At 34.5% G+C, this 17,232-nt stretch overlaps 1 pseudogene; it reads left to right on the top strand.

The window, feature by feature from the left end:
- The first annotated feature begins 4,574 nt into the window (after positions 1–4,574).
- On the top strand, positions 4,575–9,255 carry LOC121236374 (annotated as a pseudogene).
- Positions 9,256–17,232: the final 7,977 nt, after the last annotated feature.

Here is a 17,232-nt window from a genome sequence, read left to right as displayed (position 1 = left end):
TAGATGATGCAGAAGTGCCAACATCCTGACCGGTGCCATGTACAGATGTAGATGTGCGAACCACGCCTATAGAGTCAGCCGTAGTCGATGTTTCAACTCCTTGACGAATCCATAAGTACTCAGCGATGACATCCGGTGAAATCACAATGAAAACACTGTGTATAGTCACGGTGTGAGAGGATGCGTCCTAAAGCATGTCACACATCTCTATATAGAACTCTTAAACCATTAAGGGGTAAACTTTCCCCCCTAATGTGTTGATATTTCTCTAGTCTCTATTGATGAAGACATTTCTGAGGTTTGTCTACTCCCATTTGAGTTCGTCGAACTCATTGATCAGGACCTCTTGCTCCACCATAACAGTACGAGCCCCGATACGACCAGTGTCCTAATTGGCTCCTTCCCTCCCTCGTTTCCTAGTATGCAAAGGATGAACCATATCCTGAAAATAAAAAAGGAAAAAAAATTATTTACATTGATGCATTTTTCATGTTAATTTTAAGCTGCTCTACATTAACGTTCGAATATAGTAAAACGAATGGTCGAGCATTCAAATAAAACGTTCAGACGTGTATCCTTTACGTTTACATGTAAAACATATACGTGCAAACGTATAACATACACATTCGAACGTAAGTAATAAATAAATTTAAATGACGTACGTTCAGACATTTATGTTATATGTTCGAACGTGTGAGTTTTACATACGAATGTAAAAGATACACGTCCAAACATTGAAGCATAAATAAATTTAAAAAGTAATAAGTTCGGATGTTATAATTAAACGCTTGGACGTAAATGTTATGAAAAGTAAAGTTTGAATGTAAAAGAATATACGTTCGAACGTAGAAGACATAACGGCTATGTAATTGAAACTTTGTACGTTCGAAAGTCTTGGTAAAATATTCAACCGTTACGATACGGAATAACTGAGTTGACTCAGCCATTATTGAAATCTCGAAAATCAAGTTACAAGGTTTTAAATGCCGAAATACCACCATAGAAATGAAGTATACATTTGATGAAACTTTTCTACAGTGACTATTTGATCAATGGCAACCCGTGGTGGCCGGAAAATGGGGTTGGCTCATTTTAAACAAAATCAAACCCAAATCTCAAATAAAATACATAATAGAAGTTAAAAGATGGATGTCTACCTTTTAATCACGGTTGTGGTGGTGTTTGACGGCGGCAGTGATCGAGGAGTGGCGGCGTACAAACGGTAATGAGTACAAAACGATGAAAATGACATTTCGCTGTTCGGTTTTGAGCTTATATACACAAAACGTTCGAACGTAATTTTTAGTGCGTTTGAACGTTTGTCGATTGATTTTCAAAAATATTGATTGTAATATATTATATTATTAATATATATTATATATTATAATGTGTACTATAACATATAGCTTACTATATCTAATATTATATTATAATATATATATAATATTATAATATAATATATACTATATATAAGATCCATTATAAACTAATCAAAATAACATTAGAATCACAAGCTGCTCTTATTACTAGCTTAAAAGGATATACTTTATTATTACAATCTAGTATAAATAATTCAAGTGTACAAATTGCTAAACAGATTAATTGGAATCAAATTACTCTCCCTAATGAATGACATTTAGAAAATATTACTCCATTACCTAAAATAGAAAATAATCCTAAAGACGATCTTGAATACGTAGATCATAAACCGAACGGAACAGTCCAAATTGCCTTTCAACATTTTAGAAGATCTTCATCATATTAATTTTCTCCAACACCTTCTAGTTATTATATACCTAGATCTGTTATTACATCAATTTCTCTAAATAAATCTCAAAATTTTGACAACAAATCCCAAAATCTAGACACACAGATTCAGAAAATTATTCCTGAAAATATTATTGATACACCAGCAGATACTGTTAATCATTCAGATAAGGCATCCACATCTTATAATCCTGAAAATGAATCTTATTCTCTAACATATTCACAAGTAATATAGAGATGATTCTCAAATATATACCTTGAGTAAAGAAGAATTTAAAATTAACAAAGAATATCTTAAATAAGATTATATTAAAGAAGAAAATAGTCACAAAAGATTAATATTTTTCTCGACTTTTACAAAAATAGATAGATACTATATTCAAGAAAAATATTACGAGTACTTAGAAAGAATATAAATTAATATACATTCCTTTACATGGTTTGAAATTTATAAATCAAATCAATTATCAATTATAAATAGGACTACTAATCAATGGATTAAAGAATAATATAATTAATTTGTATATGAACAATATCTTCATTTTAAAGTCGTTAAATTCAATAAAAGAAATACTCAATCCATTACTTCTGATGGATTCCCAAAACCTGTTCGATCTGGAATTAACAAATTATGGCCGTCAGATGATGTGATTCTAAAAAATTATTACTATATAGTATATATACAGTATATTATATATAGACTATATATATATTGTATTATATATATATATATAAGTTTTGTTGTTAGTTTTATTAATTATATGTTATTGATTTATATATGTAGTATACTATATAAAGAATTTGGGATGGAGTGAATTGAGCTAGCTAGGATTTTTTTGTAATTTACACTTGGCTCATCATGTACTTAAGCGCCGAGTGGATGGTAAAACCTGCTCATGACTCACCACGTGCTCGATCGGATGGGTGCGGCATGACAAATTCGACTGATCCACCTCCCCCCATATAGAAGAGCAAAGATATGATGGTACATGCAATAAGGGAGGTTTAATGATTGAATTTAATACTCTTATGTTAAAAGATAACATAATTCCCTTTCCCTACCTATTATGTGCATTACTAATTTGCACATCAACTTCATATATCCAACATTAATAATAGTTGTAATATTTTATAATATCTTGGTTAATAGTTTTTTCAATAATTTATATATATATATATATATATAGCGGGATATTTTATTTTTAATTAATTAAAAGTTCTGAATGGTCATAAATTTATTATACAGATAAAAATATTAAATTATGATTTTCAATAAAAATATATATATATGTATCAAATATTAATTAATATTATTGAGGGTGACGATGCGCACATGACTATCGGAGAACATTTGGGTGGTGGGGCTGATCTTTATACCTCTTTCACTTGCTTCGATGAACTACCAATTGATTCCTTATGAAAAAGTGTCAAAAAGAAAGAAAACATGGAAGCGCCCACATTATGATCATTGTAATGCAATAGAAGAGTGAACCCTCTTTACCCAACTTTATGGTAGGGATTGGAGACAATAATGATCTCCTTGTTATGACGTTTTTTGCTTTTCTTCCATGTTCACGGAAACAAAGGTGCCATCCAATATAAAACATCATGCAAAACATGGGATTTGGAGGTGGTGGTGAGCAATATCATAACATGATGTTTATTTTTTTTAGTCCGGCCTACATACACTAAACTGATCAACACCTTGCACAAGACAGATGGTGAAAACCCTAAATGAAATGCAAGGATGTATAGCCACAAACAAGAATCCAAATTTCTGGTAAATATCCGTTGCCCGAGTAGGTGGACCTGAACACGGGTAACATGTAGGATTTACACATATGAGTTAGTCTACATACAGTTCCTAAACGGGGATTGCTCATGCAAGCTCATACAGTTATGTTTAAAAAAATTTAAAATTAAAATTACAATAATATCCTTTTTAAAATAATATTTTTTTCTCCTTTTACCCCAATCATCAATGAGACTGCATACACAATCCCTCACTCAAGATTGGAAAGAAAATTTCTCTTATATGATAAGGCGATGAATTGCAGGGAATCCAAATTCGACTTAAATTTTTTTTTTTAAAAAAAAAAAAACCTTGATTGTTGCTTGTGAATTTAACATAATAACAACCTTGATAGTTGAAATTAAGGGGAATAACTCTATAAATTAATAGCTCTTCCACGCCAAAGTAAATGACATGTTAGGAGAGCTTTCGTCGGCAATAAGACAACATAAGCAGTGACATTATGCATAGCTAGATGGCGTGTCTATCAACATCATTTCCCCAATAATGGATATTTAGGGCTTGCTTAAATTACAAACCTCCAACGTGCAACATTCAAATAATTATAGATTTGTCCTTTGATCTTATCACAGGCATGACTCTACCTCAAATGACCTAAAAAATCACTTTTCTATATTGTTTACAAACAAATTGAACATGTTTTGAAGTTCTTTAGACATATAGTTACCGAATAGTAAATAATATTTTTTTCAATAGTAGAACTTATTACTTAAACTCTACAACTACAAACCCTAAAATTAAAAGTTATATTACCCATGGCAATCTGAAATATACACTAAATAACCAAAAGATCAAGAAAGAACTAAGAAAACTGCTTATTTATGGTCAGTTATTTTTTATGAAAATGACTATTTCTTACCAAAATGAGTATATATGAATGTTTTCGTCGTAAATAATCATTATTGTCGTAAATAATCTGTTACAAATATTAGGTTTTCTTGTAGCAAGCTACTTGTGACATTGGTGCTCCTCTATATATAGCTCCATGAGTTGCACCCAAATATCACCATTAGCCAAATCTCCTAAACATGGCATCCAAAGGCTACATACTCCTAGGCCTTATTGTTCTTCTTGGCTCATTCAGTTTCAGCAATGCTGTTGATGCCACATATTCCCCTACCTATGGTATTTCTTCATTCAACCGAAGCAATTTCCCCACAGATTTCCTTTTCGGGCTGCATCAGCTTCTTACCAGGTATAAGCCCTAGGTTTCTATATACACACACACACAATATATATATATAAATATATACGTATTTAATTAGGTATCATCGGAATTGATGTTTTGTCTAAAGTTCTTCGAAATTTTGAGAATAATATTAAAGGATATATAACATGCTCTAACACGTGTTTAAATTCTAGTATGAAGGTACAACAAACATTACACGACAAAGTATGTGGGATTATTACACCAACAAATATCCAGGTTTGGCTCTGATCACCTTCACTTGATCAGTATGTGTACCCTTGAAAATGGCCGATGTAATTAAGATCTGACGGAGAATATAAAATAAGGAAAAATATTATTAATATTAATATTTGTTTATCTTGAATTTTATCATCATGTTTTTTATTTGATGATGTGATACATTTTAAGTGATTTCATAATTCGACCACTAAAATAGGCCGAAATCACTTTATAAATAATATTGCATCAATTGGTACGATCGGTATATTAAGGATGATAATATACATATAAGATCATAACACATAACTCTTTGGTTAAGACGTTTAACCAAAGAGTAGTTACAATATCTGAATGTAAGATTTGTTTGAACTTGCAGAGAAGATAGCGGATTGCAGTAATGGATCTGTAGCCATCGATCAATATCATCGCTATAAGGTATGTCTTTTTGTCCTCACGATAAGAAAAAAATTTATTTGTAGTCAGTTATATATATGTTACGAAAATGATTAACTATTTCTTATTAAAAGAAGTCTACAGATACTCGTTTTTCTTATAGTACTTTCTAGTGAAGAGTGGATCATGTATATACATAGTCATATATTTCACGTAGGAAAAATTGAAAAAAATAATATATACAACGTCACATGATATATATAATCAGTATCTGATAATTGAGCCAATCAAAACAAAAGATATACTGAAAAATGGTTTAATTTTTTTATTTCTTTATATATATATACTGAAAAAGATCTTGAGTGTATTTTTTAGAGTTTTGGGAGCGCAGAAATGCTGAATCAGTACTTGAAACCAATTTTTTCTTTCTTTTATTATTATATGCATGTGTTGTAGGATGACGTAAAGCTTCTGAAGGATATGGGTGCAGATGCATACAGGTTCTCAATCTCATGGACCCGAATCTTACCAAGTAAGCTAAACTTCTCATCATCTGAATCAATTAATTAGTATTAATTAATTAATTGTAACAATTATTAATTCATGTTTCAGCCGGAAAGCTTAGCGATGGTGTGGACGAGGATGGTGTCGCATACTACAACAATCTCATTGATGAGCTCATAAACAAAAGTCATGATCATGATTTCATCCAATATATATAAATATATTTCTAACATATATATTCAATTATAATAATTAAAGTCATGCTAATGATCTATAGTTTTCTATATATAATTGAATGCAGCTCTTAAACCCTTTGCCACAATCTTTCACTGGGATATTCCCCAAGCCTTAGAAGATGAGTATGGTGGTTTCCTAAACGAAACAGTAGTGTAAGTGACTAGGCCTCATTTGGTTAAGCAATTCAGAAGAAATGAGATGAAATGTTTGGTTTAAAAGTTGAATGAAATATTGTTAGAATATAATTTTTATTTTGAAATTTAAAAAAATTAAATTATTTATTATATTTTAATGTGGCAGAATTTGATTAATTTGTAATAAATGATCATGTACTCACATCTTAATTTCAATTTGAAAACTTAGACAAATGAGTAAAAGAAATGTTTTATTTTTTTAAAAATAAAAGCTTCTTGGGATTTAAAAAATGTTTAGGGATGCATATGCATTAATACGTGATATATTATATTCAGGGATGATTTCCTGGACTTCGCGGGGGTTTGCTTCCAGAGGTTTGGCGATAGGGTAAAGCATTGGATCACGCTAAATGAGCCATGGATATACAGCAATGGTGGATACGGAGTCGGGATGTTAGCACCTTTCCGATGTTCCAGCTTTATTGACCCGACTTGCACCGGTGGGGATTCCGGCGTCGAGCCTTATAAGGTTGCCCATAACCTTCTTCTTGCTCATGCTGCTGCTGTTAACCTGTACAAGACCAACCAATCATATCAGGTACTACGGACTTATTTAAATTAATTCCACACAAATTAGAAAACAATTAATTAATAGGAAAGCATGCAATAATACATATATATATATATATATATTAATATATAATATGTTCAGGAACAAAACGGTTCTATCGGGATAACCCACTTGTGCCACTGGATGGAGCCATACTCTAACTCAACGGAAGACCAAGCCGCCGCTTTACGTGCCCTTGATTTTATGTGCGGATGGTAAGTATGTACTCCAGCTAGCATGCATGTACGTACATATGCTATTTCGATTTTCTTTTTCTTGGATTTAACACATTTTTTTCCTAGCTATTATTATTTCTCTTTTATTTATATATATGTATGAACATTTATGACGAATTATTTATAAAAAAAAATGATTATTTGTGATGATAAATTAACAAAAAATAATCATTTTTACAAGAAATAACTTACAATAAATTAATAAGCAGTTTTCTTGTAATGATAAATTAAATCAGCACTCATTCAATTAATGCTACATAAATATTATATGGTTTATTAAATATTTATTATTAATGCAGGTTCTTGGACCCTATGAAAACTGGTGACTATCCAAAAAGCATGAGAACTCTGGTTGGAACGCGATTACCCAATTTCACCCAAAATCAATCGGATATGCTCAAGGGCTCATATGATTTTATCGGATTGAATTACTATACCACTAATTATGCAGCCAACGCACCTTCATATGGATCATTGGCCAACAAATCCTACACGACAGATGGTCTTGTTAATCAAACCAGTGCGTACAAATTCCATGCACGTTTTTAGTTATATCATGTTTTATTTTCTTACTTATAATCTACTAAACCATCGTGTTTTTTCTCACTGTACGTGCATTGCAGCTTCTCGCAATGGGATCCCCATTGGTCCAGCGGTATGTATTATAAATTAATGTTACAAATTCATAATAATAATAATAATAACAGTATTGATCATATCGATCTAATTAAGAAGGTCATTGAACAAACTTCCCTCCTTTTTTTTCCTTTTCTAATCGCAGACTGGTTCACCTTGGCTCTTCATTTATCCTAGAGGACTTCGTGATCTTTTGAACTACACAAAGAATAATTACAACGATCCAGTCATTTACATCACTGAGAATGGTATCTCTCTCTGCATGTTTTCTTTTTCTTTTCTTTTTTCTGGTATTTTCTGGAATATGTCCATTTGAATGGTATACTAATCTTGTAGGAGTTTCTGAGTACAATAACGCTAGCTTAACGCTTGCGGAAGCTCTTGTGGACAGCCAAAGAATCGAATATTATTATGGCCATCTTTCCTATCTTAACTTGTCAATTGGGTAAGTGCATGCGTGCTTGATAATGGTAATTAAATTAATAGTAGTTCTGATGTCGATCTCTGGTACAAAAAGTTGCCAAATTTTGACATTTATCCTTTTGATCAAACAGGGACGGTGTGAAGGTCAAGGGTTACTTCGCTTGGTCTCTGATGGATAACTTTGAGTGGAACTCGGGTTATACAATTCGGTTTGGCCTCTATTTTGTAGATTATACTGATGGACTGAAAAGATATAATAAAACATCAGCTACTTGGTTCCAGAACTTCCTCCATATTAATCACTCATATCAAGCACCTCCTCCAGAGTCCATTTCTGTCAACTATAGCTTGGTGCCCTCCTCGTCTCCGCCTTCAAGTATATGGTTCCCTGATACTGCAGCAACGATTCCATTTTACATCAGATTTTGCCAACTTGAATCTGGACACAACATCATACCAAGGCTCGGACCAAGTTAGCAATGGCGACGGCAGCACCCTTCTTATCCAAAATATTGGCTCTGCTCACTTACAGTCACCATCTGGCAATTTCTTACTTCACAAACTTCTTTATGTTTCATTGATTACTCGAAATTTAATTTCTGTACGTTAGTTTTGCCTTGACAATTCAGTGTTTTTTGAGTTTCACTCTGATTCTTTTTTTGTGAAGGATTTGTGCACCCGGGCACCTTTTCTTCAGGACCACGTTAGGAATGGTTTGTATGAGCTGCCTACTGGTGTTTTCACTCCAACCTCATCTGCTTCAACTCCACAAGCCATGCTTGGTGAATGGACCTCTTCTCATCAGTGGCACTCCCGTCTTGGACATCCCAGTCCCTGCACCACTTCATTTACTATTAGAAATTTTCAGCTTCTTGTTACTAGTAGTCCTCGCATATCACAATGTTCTGCTTGTGCTTTAGCTAAGTCTTACACTCTCCCACATCCCCCCCACCCCCTCTCACTCCTTCAAACCCTTTCAACTTGTTGTTTTTCTTGAAGTTTGGGGATTGGTTTCTGTGCCCTCCTCTAATGATTCTCAGTTCTACTTATCTGTAGTTGATGATTGTTCTAAATATCTATGGCTCTTTCCACTACAATCAAAGTTTGATGTGCTCCAAAATTTTTTAGCCTTCCTAAATTACGTTCGGAATTTTTTCTCAACTAACATTACATCGGTTCAAACCGACCGGGGTTGAGAGTTCAGGCCCTTAAATAAATTTTTTCAATCAAACGTAATTGTGCACCATGTGACATGCCCTTATTCTCATGCTCAAAATGGCAGTGTAGAGCAACAGCATTGTCACATCGTGGAAACTGGGCTTTCTCTCATGGTCCATGCTTCCATTCCCTAAAAATACTGGGCTGATGCCTTTTTAGCGGCAGTTTTTTTTAATAAATCGTATGCCAACTCTCATTCTCAATAATAAATCTCCCTATCAACTCCCCTTTCATCGTTCTCCAGATTATAAATTTGTACGGATTTTTGGGTGTCAATGTTAGCCCAATTTGCGCCCATTTAATTGTCACAAACTTGATCTTAGATCCAAACTGTGTGTTTTTATGGGCTATAGCCTAGACCACAAAGGGTATCTATGTCTTGATATTCCAACAGGCAGAGTTTATACTTCACGTGATGTACAGTTTAATGAATCGATCTTCCCCTTCACCGTTTGCTCACACACGGACTCACCCACTTCCTCTTCATCGGGACCCTCTCTTCCTCCTATTCCTTTTCCTTTACCCAACTATTCAGGCCCCTCAATGAGTAATCAGCCCAATTCATTTTCTCAACCCACAAACACACTAACCCATTAGCCTTCTCAATCCCTTCCAACGTCCACTATTGCCCGGCTCGTTTCAACTCTAAACCCAAGTATTCCCAATGTTTCTTCTCCAGCTAGGTCTTCATCCCCAAATTCTTTACTCTCTGCGCTGCAACCTACTACTTCTTTGCAACCCATGTCTTCCTCTACATCCCATGTGCAGAAGGTCTCAAAATTCAATCTATCGTCCCCTTCATAGAACTGATGGCACCATACCTTGGCCGAAACCCAACCCTTCGGCTCACCTCACTATTTCGTCCACTTCCCCGATACCAGAGGAACCCTCATCCTTCACAGAAGCTTTCGAGTGGCGAGCTGCTATGGCTTCTGAGTTTGATGCCCTCATCCTTAACCACACATTCCGTATTCCTCAAAACTCAATATTCCGTATTCCTCAAAAGGCATGCCGACGGAATCCTTGAACGATGAATGGCACACCTAGTTGCCAAGGGGTTCTATCAGCAGGTTGGTATTGATTTTACAGAGACCTACAACCTTGTTGTGAAGTCGGTGACAATTCGGAGTTTCTTATTGTAACACCTATTTCCCGTAGGCTAGGAGTGTCACGTATTTTTTATAAAATAAACCCAGCAAGAGATCTCATATTTCATAAATGAACTTAGAAATTTATTTTGTAGAAAAAGGTTTAATAAAATGTCTTCCAAAAATATTAAATGAATAAACTGAATAAATTTATTTCAAAAAAGCAAATTTTATTTTAGAAAGTTTGAAACTAAAATTAACTGCTCCTTGTATTCCTGGCCTGCCTGCTTGTATTCATCATCATCACCTGGGTGGTTAAAAACATGAAAAGAAACTAAAATGAGTCGAAAACTCAGCAAGAAATCCATCACAATGTAAACATAATAAACATAAGATTTTCATAAAAATTCTCATGTTGTGAGTTTAAATTCATGACTGTTCATACCGATATTTATATTATGCATGATTGATTTAACTGAATTAACTGACTGAAGATGCATGCTCGATCGTATTGCATGGACGGACGGGGAAGAAGCATGGTTCCATCTATGTAATTGCTTTCTAAATATTGTCCTAATTAACCTTTGTGTGCGGACTCGAATCCTTGTTGAATAATAAAGTGCTCGAGCTGTTGTACTACCTATGCGATGAAAACAGGTCTAAGCATTGATCAGTACTACTACAGGCACAATATAATCTGTCGTCCTTTTATATATTTATATATCGCTTTGTCTAATTTTGCCATGCATATTAATTTATGTGATCTTCTGAATTTTTATTACGCATTAATGAATGATTAAGACATCATCGAGTTTAATTGCGTTGCCAAATCCATCGTCCGTATGTTAGTCTTCATCACTACAACACAATTGCTTTATAGTGACGGTTGAAAAATTGTGACAGTCCCCAAACCATCACTAAAAAGCCTTTTTTGTGACGGTTTTTGGAAATCGTCACTAAAGACAGATGAAATTTTTTTTTTACGTTCTAATGTATGAGTAATTTACGTTCGAACGTCATATATACGTTCGAATGTCACATATACATTCGAACATTGTGGCTACTTACGTACGAATGTGAAATGTTTTGGCGCCAACGTTCTAACGTTAGTAATTAACATTCGAATGTTAATTGTAAATTTAAATTAAATATGACTCTAATTTAAAATATATGTTGCTTTTATAGTGCATAATTTGTGAATAAGTCTAAAAAATTGACTTGTATATATTTAGATATACACAATTTGTAAAATATAATTATATAATTATATATATAAATATATTTATGTTTATATATATTTGAAGTACAATGATTTAGTATTAAAGTTGAAAAATATAACATTAAAAAATATTGAGAATTGAAATTAAAAAAACTATAGAAATATTAAATAATATTGTTCCTCATATATATTAAAAGTAAAATACAAGATATGATAGAATTTCATAAACAACACTTAGATGATAGTGTTGTTCGCGAAATTCGTACTTTGTATCTCCTTAGTCAAAGTATCAATCTTGTCGTTAAGGATACCTACACAATGGGCTATCTTGGCGACAGGCGCCTATATAGTCCCGAGCGATCAATCGAATTTACTATCGATATGTGCAGTCAGCTGTGAGATCATGGTATCAACCCGAGCAGGCTGCACATCTCTTGTAGATGTACTCGTCGAATGCTGACTACTACTCCCCACACCTGGCTCAGGCTATGTTGGAGGAACTAAATCCTCTACAGGGAGTGGCTGATGTCCTCTCACCTGTCTAATGCTACGTCGATGTGTGGTCATGTCGAGGGGGCTCGTCTGATCTTTGACCCGGTCTTCCGGCTGGGTTGGCACTCTCTGAGCAACTAATAGCCAGCTGATCAAGACACCGTATGAGAGATTGTCCATGGAGATGATGCTCGTCTCGTAATGGATCCTCTCAAAGATGTGTAGTGGCAAATCTATGGGACCTCCACGTGCCACTCGTATCAAAAACTGTGCCCGAAGCATACTAAATGTGGTTTTATATGTCACAAGATCCACATTTGTTGTAATAATAAGGTGCAACATGCAGAAGAAATGTAGCAGATGGTTTTGGTTGAAGGCATTCTTCCTATCGATTTGCGTGCGGTCCATACCGGTGATGATGTAGAAATCCTCATCTCAGTCATCATCTTGAGCCTCGAGGCCAGTATCCTCGACGTGTGACCGGTCTGCATCTCTGGCTGATGCTAGCTCAAATGGGCCAGTAGATGATGCAGAAGTGCCTACAATCTCATCGAGTGTTCAATGTGCAGATGTAGATGTGCGAACCATGCCTATAGAGTCAGTCGTAGTCGATGTCTCAACTCCTCGACGAATCCCTAGGTGCTTGGCGATGGCATTCTGTGAAATCTCAATGGAAACATTGCGTATAATCACAGTGTGTGAGGAAACATCCTGAGGCATGTCACATATCCCCATACAAAACTCTTGAACTATTGAGGGGTATACCTTCCCCCTCAATGTGTAGATATTTCCCAAGCATCTATTGACGAAAATATCTTTAAGGTTCGTTTGCTCCCATTTGAGTTTGACGAACTCATTGATTAGGACCTCTCACTCCACCATAACAGTACGAGCCCGATACAAGCAGTGTCCTAAGTGGCTCATTCCCTTCCTCGTTTCCTGGTATGCAAAGGATAAGCCATATCCTGAAAATAAAAAAGGAAAAAAAATTATTTATGTTGATGCATTTTTCATGTTAATTTGAAGCTGCTTTGCATTATCATTTGAACATAGTAAAACAAATGGTGGAACGTTCAGATAAAACATTCGGACATGTATCCTTTACGTTTGCATGTAAAACATATACGTGCGAATGCATAACATACATGTTCGAACGTAAGTAATAAGTAAATTTAAATGAAGTTCGTTCGGACATTTATGTTATAAGTTCGAACGTATGGGTTTTATGTGCGAACGTAAAAGATACACGTTTGAACGTTGAAGCATAAATAAATTTAAAAAGTAATAAGTTTGGACGTTATAATTAAATGTTTGGACGTAAATGTTACGAAAAGTACAGCCCGAATGTAAAAGAATATACGTTCGAAAGTAGAAGACATAACGACTATATAATTGAAATTTTGTATGTTCAAACGTCTTGGTGAAATGTTGAATGTTACGATACAGAATGACTGAGTTGACTCAGTCATCATTAAAATCTCAAAAATCAAGTTACAAGGTTCTAAATGCCGAAATGCCATGATAGAAATAAAGTATACATTTGAAGAAACTTTTCTACGGTGACAATTTGGTCAATGGCAACCCGTGGTGGTCTGAAAATGAGGTTGACCCATTTTAAACAAAACCGAACCTAAATCTCAAATAAAATACATGTTAGAGGTTAAAAGATGGATGCCTATCTTTTAATCACGGTTGTGGCAGTGTTTGACGGCGGTAGTGATGGAGGAGTGACGACGTGCAAACGGGAATGAGTACAAAAAGGTGAAAATGACATTTCGCTGTTTGATTTTGGACTTATATACACGAAACGTTCAAACGTAATTCTTAGTACGTTCGAATGTTTGTCGATTGATTTTCAAAAATATCGACTATAATATATTATATTATTAATATATGTTATATATTATAATGTGTACTATATAACATATAGCATCCTATATCTAATATTATATTAAAATATATATTGTATATTATAGTATATATATATACTGTACTATATATTATAATATAATATATAATATATACTATATATAGGATCCATTATAAACTAATGAAAATAACATTAAAACCGCTGCTCTTATTACTAGCCCAAAAGGATATACAATATTATTACAATCTAGTACACAAAATTTTAGTGTACAAATTGATAAACAAATTAATTGGAATCAAATTACTCTCCTGATGAATGACAATTAATTAGAAAATATTACTCCATTATCTAAGATAGAAAATAATTCTAAAGACGATCTTGAATACATAGATCAAAAACCGGACAGAACAGTCCAAGTTGCCTTTCAATATTTTAGAAGATCTTCATCACATTATTTTTCTCCAACACTTTCTAGTTATTATACACCCAGATCTGTTATTACATCAATTTCTCTAAATAAAAATCAAAATTTTGACAACAAATCCCAAAATCTAGACACACAGATTCAGGAAATTATTCCTGAAAATATTGTTGATACATCAGTCTATGTTGTTAATCATCCGGATAATGCATCCACCTCTCATAATCTTGAAAATGAACCTTACTCTCCAACATATTCACAAGTGATATAGAGATGATTCCCAAATATACACCTTGAGTAAAGAAGAATTTAAAATTAACAAAGAATATCTTAAACAACATTATATTAAAGAAGAAAATAGTCATAAAAGATTAATATTTTTCTTGACTTTTACAAAAATAGAAAGATATTATATTTAAGAAAAATATTACGAGCACTTGGAAGGAATATATGTTAGATGGAGGGGTGCCTACGTAGGGCTGACCCCTCCTGCAGTTGCTTGTAACGCATGGCTTTAAGCCATGCGTAGGAGGACTATATATAGTCCTCCTCAATTGTGTTTTTGGCACGATCTGAAAAGTAGAAAAAGACTCTCTCTTTTTGTTCTCTTTTGATAAAATACTTAGACTGTAGATTTGTTAAGTGTTACTCTAGTTCCATACTACGTAGTACACTTTCGCCACTAAAAGGAAATGCTTGGAGTTTAACAATCTGGAAAAACTTGTGGAACAATTCTTTAAACTGAGCTTGAGGTACTTTTCCGCTGTGCATTCTTACATTGGTATCAGAGCCATTTTTTGAATTGCTTCCAGTTTATATTTTTTTTCTCGCATATGTTTGAGATTTGTATGATATTTTTTTTATCCTCTCTTTTTTTTTCTGTTTAAAAAAAAAAAATATTTGCGCACTAGGTGGAGCAGCCCAAGGCGCTGCGAGCACCAACGCAGTGGTGCTGCGCACTACAGAGGTGTTGCGCGCACCACGGTGGTGCCGCGCACACCCAGCGGTGCCGCAAGCACCCGACGGGTATGGCTTGCACCCAGCGGTGCCGCGCGCAACGCGTGATGCAGCGCGCACCGTGTGGAGTAGCCCACGGCTTTCAGAGCACTCCGGTGAGTGTTTTGCCGTCCAGCCCAAGGACGGTGGCGCATTGTCACGGTGGCTTCAAGCCACTGTCTTTTTCTCAGTACTGTTCACATGAACAGTACCGATTCTGAAGGTTGAAGGTGACTCGGGCTGGGCTTGGCCCACTTTTTTTTTTTTTTTTTTTTTTGGGCCATTCGGCCCTTCAGTGTTTTCTTTTTTTTTTAAAAAAAAGGTCCCAACCTTGTTTTTTTTTACAGAAAATAAAATGAAGGGGATAAAAATTGGCATCTCTGGGACTCGAACCCAGGACCACAGGTCAAAGGCTGCGTACACCACTGGGTTGCGACTTCCCTTTCGTTTAGGTGGGGTTTTTTTTTAATGTATTTATTATACATTTATTTTGTTTCTATTAAAAAAATTTTTTTTTTTGCATGACTTAAATATATGCTAAGATATATTGTTATATTACATGTAATTGTTATTTAATGTTTTAGATTAAATGTGATCACATGTGAATATATAGTTATATTCATACTATATTTCTTTTTATTCCATTATGTTATAATACATGTGATCTTTTATTTAATTTGTTATATTAAATGTGATAACATGTATATGTGAATTAAACATGTGGATATGTGATTATTTTATCATCTATGAATGTTAGGTTTGAATGTTTATACATTAGTCTTTAATGATAAAATAGAAAAGTTTTCACTAAATAGTCTTAGTTAGAATTGTCAGTGTAAATGAAAGGCTGAAAAAATTGCAGTGACCCCAGTAAGAACTGTAAATGCACTGTATAGCCAGAAGACCACAGTGACCCCAGTAAGAATTGTAAATGCACTGATGGAACGAGAAAAATGGACTGTAATGGTCTTATATGAACCATCTTTGTAGATTGGCCCAACAGGTTGCTGTGGTTGGAGTAGCTGTCCTTGTAGACTGGCCCAAAAGGTTACTACGATTTTAGTAGGTTATGTCTTTACATGTGACTAGGACTAGATGACTACTTAAGATAGTGGGAGTATGGTTGAGATTTATGATGATTAAATTCTCCCATATTTTTTATATTTGCGCGAGAATTAGGTTAAAAATTTAATAATTGGATATTGTGGCGCAAGAGATGATTCTGAAGCCTAGCGGTTTTTTGATCTTGCGACATGTCTAAATTATTCTTTTTCTAGCTTGGATGGACACAGCAGATTTCTTAGGTGTGTGTGTAATATCCTTTCTTTGCGTATTATAGTGAAATTGCATCCAAGAGTATAGTTGCCGATTTAAACAAAGGGGAGAAATTGGATGGGGAGAACTACGACATTTGGCATCGCAAGATCCAATATGTCTTAGATGAGCAAGAGGTCTTGAAGGCCTTATCTCACTCCCTTACTGCGCCCGGGGAAGGGACCTCGGAACAACACAAAATAGATCAACTAGCCTATTCTCAATGGGGTAAGAAAAGTCGGTGCGCGCGCATAATAATGTTAAGCAGCATGCACAATGATCTAATGTGTGAGTTCGAGATCTATGACACTGCCCAAAGCATGTGGGAGGTTTTGAAGTTGAAGTTTGGTGGAACTTCAGCCACTAGGTTGCGTGGGTTAACCATGAGGTTTGACTCCTATAAGATGCGCTCTGACCACACGATGAAGCAACATTTTAGGGCTATGTCGACCA

The sequence above is a fragment of the Juglans microcarpa x Juglans regia genome, chromosome 6S, assembly GCF_004785595.1.
Source record: "Juglans microcarpa x Juglans regia isolate MS1-56 chromosome 6S, Jm3101_v1.0, whole genome shotgun sequence".
In the NCBI taxonomy this organism is placed as follows: domain Eukaryota; kingdom Viridiplantae; phylum Streptophyta; class Magnoliopsida; order Fagales; family Juglandaceae; genus Juglans; species Juglans microcarpa x Juglans regia.
This window is presented reverse-complemented; position numbering and strand designations above follow the sequence as displayed.